The sequence below is a fragment of the Haliotis cracherodii genome, unplaced genomic scaffold (genome assembly GCF_022045235.1).
Source record: "Haliotis cracherodii isolate W230 unplaced genomic scaffold, xgHalCrac1.p SCAF_8, whole genome shotgun sequence".
Lineage (NCBI taxonomy): Eukaryota > Metazoa > Mollusca > Gastropoda > Lepetellida > Haliotidae > Haliotis > Haliotis cracherodii.
In genome coordinates, this window is record NW_027266341.1 from 22,733,342 (window position 1) to 22,742,089 (window position 8,748).

General features: G+C 45.0%; 1 pseudogene; it reads left to right on the forward strand.

The window, feature by feature from the left end:
* The first annotated feature begins 1,188 nt into the window (after positions 1-1,188).
* On the forward strand, positions 1,189-7,756 carry LOC139450866 (cell surface glycoprotein 1-like; annotated as a pseudogene).
* The last annotated feature ends 992 nt before the right edge of the window (positions 7,757-8,748 follow it).

An 8,748-nucleotide genomic window follows, 5' to 3' on the forward strand; every position in this document is an offset into this window, starting at 1 on the left:
AGAGAAGTGTTGATATTGTCTGGCACAGGCCGCCTCAACATCAAGAAGTGTGGATATTTTCCTGTAAATGAAAGACAGAACACTTTCCATTATCATAAGAAATCTCTGTTAAAGGAGTTCATTTTACGATTCCGACTACAACATAAGCATGTCTTTCTGAATCACTATTGGTTGGTTTGTTGTTTAACGCCGCACTCAGCAATATTCCAGCTATATGACGGCGGTTGAATTACTATCGGGTCTGTGGGGCAGCCTGGTGGTTAAGGCGTTCAGTCGCCATACTGAAGACTAGGTTTGATTCCCGACATGCACACAATTTGTGAAGGCCATATATGGTGTCATCTGCCATGATATTGCTGGAATATTGCTAAAGCAACATAAAACCATACTCACTCACTGGATCGATCACTATCAAATCATGAAAAGGCTTGTGTGTCCTGCCACAACAGCGGCTGCTATTCCAGTCCATTCTCATATTTAATTCCATGACAAAAATTAACTGTTACATGATATCAGAATACTTTGATTATTCACTACTCAAATGCCGTAATAGATTAACTATGGTGATATGAAAGAATCGGGTGGTCCTTAACTTCTTTTGAGTTGTATAGTATGGGCATTATCGTACATATCTCTTTCATTTTCTGTGTGAATGTTGGTCAAATTTGCTAAATACCAAACACTTGTTTTGTGCAAGAGAATTATATGACTATATTATATATGCAAGTGTGCCTGCAAAATAATTATACCATACAGTGGTCAAACATGACTAAGAGTTACCTCCCCTTCCAATTTTATTAGGGTTCCAACAATGATCCATTGTGTAGTGAAAGCATTAAGCAATGTTATTTAAACCTCCTTTGTGATTTTGATGTTTGTAACAATAGTTATAGTGAAGCCTGAATTTTAATGTAAGTCCCTGTTGTGATGTTGGAGATATATACTTAATATTTTGTGAATGAAGCTGTTTGTAAAATAGTTCACACTTGTAGGTTGTCGGTACTTTGATGTATATTTGTTGGCAGGTTGTGTGTATAGGGGCCCTGACAACCAAACTCATACAAGCATGAACAAAGCTTGACATATATTTTGTTCAGTTAATTACGGCCACAGTTTGGTTGAATGTTAGTGTGTGTTTGAAAACGTTCACAAATGTGAGTCGGAGATGAAGTGATTTGGTATGCCATAATGAGGTGAGGTGAGGTGAGGTGAAATTGGGTTTAACGTCGCATCCAAGATTATTGCACTTACCGGTATATATAGCGACGTGCATGTACGTGTGTTTGTGGCAGCTTGTCTACTCAGGACTGATGCCGATTTATAGTACTTGCTCACTCAGATACCATGCCGCAGTTTCACATGAATACCCCACTCAGACACAGTATACTGACTCCGAGCTGACCAGTCCTTGTTTTAACCCCTTTATGCCGATCGCCAGACAGTGTAACAACAAGTACCATCTTTTAATGTCTTTTGGTAAAGGTGTAGGAATCAGGACTTCTTCATGTCAAGGAAATTGATATTATTTGTGCAAGATGAAAGCTTCAATTTCTTATCAGTTCGAGTGTAAGACAACAATTTTCTTTATGGTTTACAATACTAGCTCGGGCAGGTTGAAATGAAAACAAGAAATTAATTTTGACTGTGAAAAATTTACGCCATGATGTGTTGCTCATAATATCAATCACTGGTTTGTCTGGTTCAGAGACATGAATGTCACACTCAGCAGTATAAGTGGTAAACGTCTGAGACCTGCATCACTTCAGGCTTTCCTCCCACATTAAGCTGACACGCTGCAAATGACTGGAATACTGTTAAAAGCGGCGTTAAACCAAACTCACTCACTCACTCACTCTTTAAGGGTGATGATAACATGTTCTAGTGTTAGAAATCTTTACTTGCAATTTAATAATGATGACTCCCTCAATAGAATCCCACCTCGGCAGTGTCAGACAAGTCCATTTTATGCATAGGTGAGTAATCCACACGTCCATTACCTGTACCTTTTCTCCTAATACCGACTGTCATATCTCTTTCGCTTTTAAATGTCATTGTTCTGCCATCTTGTTAATCTGTGTTGCACAGCTACATCTTTGGGGAACAACTCACTAAACACTTCCCTCTTATAAATAACATCGTCCAATGTATGTCACCAAGTTGCAGGGGCATGTTTGAATTTCCAGAAATGACATCATGATAGAACAATGTTTTATTAAGAAATAAGCCACTCTTCGTTCTTCATTGTTCTTTGCTATTTTTAGCACAGCTATCTTATCTTAAGGATATTACGGCTTGTCCATAAAAGATTTCAAACCAACCGTCAAGATTTATACTCAGGATCTTATGCAAAAAGAGGTCGGACACCCAGTTTGGAATCAATAAGCTTATACCAACAAATGGTCATACCTACTTGGGTTGTCAGTCAAGACATGATGAGGTCGTTTTGCGACGATGTCATATTTGCCACAGTCGTTTTACCCACGAATATTTGCTTAAAACAGATGAGGACGAACATTCTAAGTGTATCCCTTGTGATGAACGGTTCACCGTCAAGCATATTTTGCTTGACTGTGTGGACTTTGCAATCACAAGGGATTCACGTTATCAAACAGTAAATCTGAAAGATCTTTTTTCCCTAGTGAATGGGCATCTCATTTAAGATACTTGAAAGAAATTGGTCTATATCACAAATTTTACTCACGTATGTAAATAACAAATTGCTTGTTTTTAAATTTGGTGTGATGCTTTTATCAACAAAGATTATTGAAGGCTCTGCCCAGGAGGTTAAAGTACTCTAATATATTTGTCTCCCTGTGTGAAATGTAATTTTTTTCATGTCATAATCAATGTAACTGTCATCAACCAGTGTTTTAAGCCAACTCATTGTTGTTCATTTGTCAAGATTGGCTAGTGTTGTGCACAACCACCAGTAGCTAAAGTGATGACGTAAATCATGCTGGGGTATCATGCAAGAAGATAAGGATTCTCATAATCCCCAGTGAAGTGCCCTGAGCTTTGGTTGCCGGTGGCTTATAGCTCGTGTTTTAAACAGTTGTATTTAATATTCGTTTTTAAATATAACTTTGTATTCATGACTCTGTTGTTTATACATCTTCGCTGTGTGACTGAAATAATGCCAATGCGATGTTAAATTTAAACTTACTCACTCACTAATACATAGCATATGTTGTTTAAGTTTTTTTCCTGTTGAGATGCCTCACAGTTTACCAAAGAATAGGATTATATGTTACAAGGTATTTTTTTCCAACGAAAAAATCTTTTGTGTTACAGATGAAAATTGAATAGATCTTAACAGCATTAGGAGGGCAGATTACAGAGAGTCTTGTTGCATTGGGATGTCTGTCGCTCACAAAAACTAAAATCCAATATTCTTTGAAGAAAGAAAGACTGAAGAAAATGGAACTTAACAAAATTTCCCAAGGTGAATTGGAGTCAGTTTTCAAGCCGTTTTCTCAATCAGTATCACCAGTCAATTGTACATTTATGTATTTGTATTTGAGTTAGGTGGAGATTCTTCCCAGTGAAAGAATTACTTCTGGTACTCCTGTTTATCCATGGTTATCAAGTGTATATGTTATTGAATATTGTGGCCATTTGCCACCATAGCTTCATTTCCGCATCACCATCACCATCACCATCACCAACACCAACACCAACACCATCACCAACACCATCATCATCACCAGCACCAACACCATCACCAACACCATCACCAACACCTCACCAACACCTCACCATCACCAACACCATCGCCAACGCCAACAACATCACCATCACCAACACCATCACCAATACCATCACCATCACCATCACCAATGCCAACAACAACACCTCACCATCACCAACACCATCACCAACACCTCACCATCACCAACACCATCACCAACACCTCACCAACACCTCACCATCACCAACACCATCACCAACACCTCACCAACACCTCACCATCACCAACACCATCACCAACACCTCACCATAACCATCACAATCACCAACACCATCGCCATCACCATCACCATCACAAACACAAACACCTCACCATCACCATCACCATCACCATCACCAACACCATCACCATCACCATCACCAACACCTCACCATCACCATCACCAACCCCATGACCAACACCATCGCCATCGCCATCACCATCACCATCACCAACACCTCACCATCACCATCACCAACCCCATGACCAACACCTCACCATCACCAACACCATCACCAACACCTCACCAACACCTCACCATCACCAACACCATCACCAACACCTCACCATAACCATCACAATCACCAACACCATCGCCATCACCATCACCATCACAAACACAAACACCTCACCATCACCATCACCATCACCATCACCAACACCATCACCATCACCATCACCAACACCTCACCATCACCAACACCATCACCAACACCATCACCAACACCTCACCATCACCAACACCATCACCAACACCTCACCAACACCTCACCATCACCAACACCATCGCCAACGCCAACAACATCACCATCACCAACACCATCACCAATACCATCACCATCACCAACACCATCACCAATGCCAACAACAACACCATCACCAACACCAACGCCAACGCCAATGCCAACGCCAATACCAGCACCATCACCATCACCATCACCATCACCAACATAAAAAAAACAATGCCAACGCCATCGCCATCACCAACACCAGCACTATCACCAACACCATCTCCAACACCATCACCAACATCATCACCACCACATCACCATCTGTCACTAACTTAGCACACAATTTCTCATCACCAACACCATCGCCGTCGCCATCACCATCACAATCACAATCACCATCACCAACACCTCACCATCACCAACACCATCACCAACACCATCGCCATTACCAACACCATCACCAACACCTCACCATCACCAACACCATCACCAACACCATCACCAACACCATCACCAACACCTCACCATCACCAACACCATCACCAACACCTCACCATCACCAACACCTCACCATCACCAACACCATCACCAACACCTCACCATCACCAACACCTCACCATCACCAACACCATCACCAACACCATCACCAACACCTCACCATCACCAACACCATCACCAACACCATCGCCATCACCATCACCATCACCATCACAATCACCAACACCATCATCAACACCTCACCATCACCATCACCAACACCATCACCAACACCATCACCAACACCTCACCATCACCATCACCAACACCATCACAAACACAAACACCTCACCATCACCATCACCATCACCATCACCAACACCATCACCATCACCATCACCAACACCTCACCATCACCAACACCATCACCAACACCATCACCAACACCTCACCATCACCAACACCATCACCAACACCTCACCAACACCTCACCATCACCAACACCATCACCAAGACCTCACCATCACCATCACAATCACCAACACCATCGCCATCACCATCACCATCACCATCACAAACACAAACACCTCACCATCACCATCACCATCACCAACACCATCACCATCACCATCACCAACACCTCACCATCACCATCACCAACCCCATGACCAACACCATCGCCATCGCCATCACCATCACCATCACCAACACCTCACATCACCATCACCAACCCCATGACCAACACCTCACCATCACCAACACCATCACCAACACCTCACCAACACCTCACCATCACCAACACCATCACCAACACCTCACCATAACCATCACAATCACCAACACCATCGCCATCACCATCACCATCACCATCACAAACACAAACACCTCACCATCACCATCACCATCACCACCACCAACACCATGACCATCACCATCACCAACACCTCACCATCACCAACACCATCACCAACACCATCACCAACACCTCACCATCACCAACACCATCACCAACACCTCACCAACACCTCACCATCACCAACACCATCGCCAACGCCAACAACATCACCATCACCAACACCATCACCAATACCATCACCATCACCAACACCATCACCAATGCCAACAACAACACCATCACCAACACCAACGCCAACGCCAATGCCAACGCCAATACCAGCACCATCACCATCACCATCACCAACATAAAAAAAACAATGCCAACGCCATCGCCATCACCAACACCAGCACTATCACCAACACCATCTCCAACACCATCACCAACATCATCACCACCACATCACCATCTGTCACTAACTTAGCACACAATTTCTCATCACCAACACCATCGCCGTCGCCATCACCATCACAATCACAATCACCATCACCAACACCTCACCATCACCAACACCATCACCAACACCATCGCCATTACCAACACCATCACCAACACCTCACCATCACCAACACCATCACCAACACCATCGCCATTACCAACACCATCACCAACACCTCACCATCACCAACACCATCACCAACACCTCACCATCACCAACACCTCACCATCACCAACACCATCACCAACACCTCACCATCACCAACACCTCACCATCACCAACACCTCACCAACACCTCACCATCACCAACACCATCACCAACACCATCACCAACACCATCACCAACACCTCACCATCACCAACACCATCACCAACACCATCGCCATCACCATCACCATCACCATCACAATCTCCAACACCATCATCAACACCTCACCATCACCATCACCAACACCATCACCAACACCATCACCAACACCATCACCAACACCTCACCATCACCATCACCAACACCATCACAAACACAAACACCTCACCATCACCATCACCATCACCATCACCATCACCAACACCATGACCATCACCATCACCAACACCTCACCATCACCAACACCATCACCAACACCATCACCAACACCTCACCATCACCAACACCATCACCAACACCTCACCAACACCTCACCATCACCATCACAATCACCAACACCATCGCCATCACCATCACCATCACCATCACAAACACAAACACCTCACCATCACCATCACCATCACCATCACCAACACCATCACCATCACCATCACCAACACCTCACCATCACCAACCCCATGACCAACACCATCGCCATCGCCATCACCATCACCATCACCAACACCTCACCATCACCATCACCAACCCCATGACCAACACCTCACCATCACCAACACCATCACCAACACCTCACCAACACCTCACCATCACCAACACCATCACCAACACCTCACCATAACCATCACAATCACCAACACCATCGCCATCACCATCACCATCACCATCACAAACACAAACACCTCACCATCACCATCACCATCACCATCACCAACACCATCACCATCACCAACACCTCACCATCACCAACACCATCACCAACACCATCACCAACACCTCACCATCACCAACACCATCACCAACACCTCACCAACACCTCACCATCACCAACACCATCGCCAACGCCAACAACATCACCATCACCAACACCATCACCAATACCATCACCATCACCAACACCATCACCAATGCCAACAACAACACCATCACCAACACCAACGCCAACGCCAATGCCAACGCCAACGCCAATACCAGCACCATCACCATCACCATCACCAACATAAAAAAAACAATGCCAACGCCATCGCCATCGCCATCACCAACACCAGCACTATCACCAACACCATCTCCAACACCATCACCAACATCATCACCACCACATCACCATCTGTCACTAACTTAGCACACAATTTCTCATCACCAACACCATCGCCGTCGCCATCACCATCACAATCACAATCACCATCACCATCACCAACACCTCACCATCACCAACACCATCACCAACACCATCGCCATTACCAACACCATCACCAACACCTCACCATCACCAACACCATCACCAACACCATCACCAACACCATCACCAACACCTCACCAACACCTCACCATCACCAACACCTCACCATCACCAACACCATCACCAACACCTCACCATCACCAACACCTCACCATCACCAACACCTCACCAACACCTCACCATCACCAACACCTCACCATCACCAACACCATCACCAACACCTCACCATCACCAACACCATCACCAACACCATCGCCATCACCATCACCATCACCATCACAATCACCAACACCATCATCAACACCTCACCATCACCATCACCAACACCATCACCAACACCATCACCAACACCATCACCAACACCATCACCAACACCTCACCATCACCAACACCATCACCATCACCAACACCTCACCATCACCAACACCATCACCAACACCTCACCATCACCAACACCATCACCAACACCTCACCAACACCTCACCATCACCAACACCATCACCAACACCTCACCAACACCTCACCATCACCAACACCATCACCAACACCTCACCATAACCATCACAATCACCAACACCATCGCCATCACCATCACCATCACCATCACAAACACAAACACCTCACCATCACCATCACCATCACCATCACCAACACCATGACCATGACCATCACCAACACCTCACCATCACCAACACCATCACCAACACCATCACCAACACCTCACCATCACCAACACCATCACCAACACCTCACCAACACCTCACCATCACCAACACCATCACCAACACCTCACCATCACCATCACAATCACCAACACCAACACCATCGCCATCACCATCACCATCACCATCACCATCACAAACACAAACACCTCA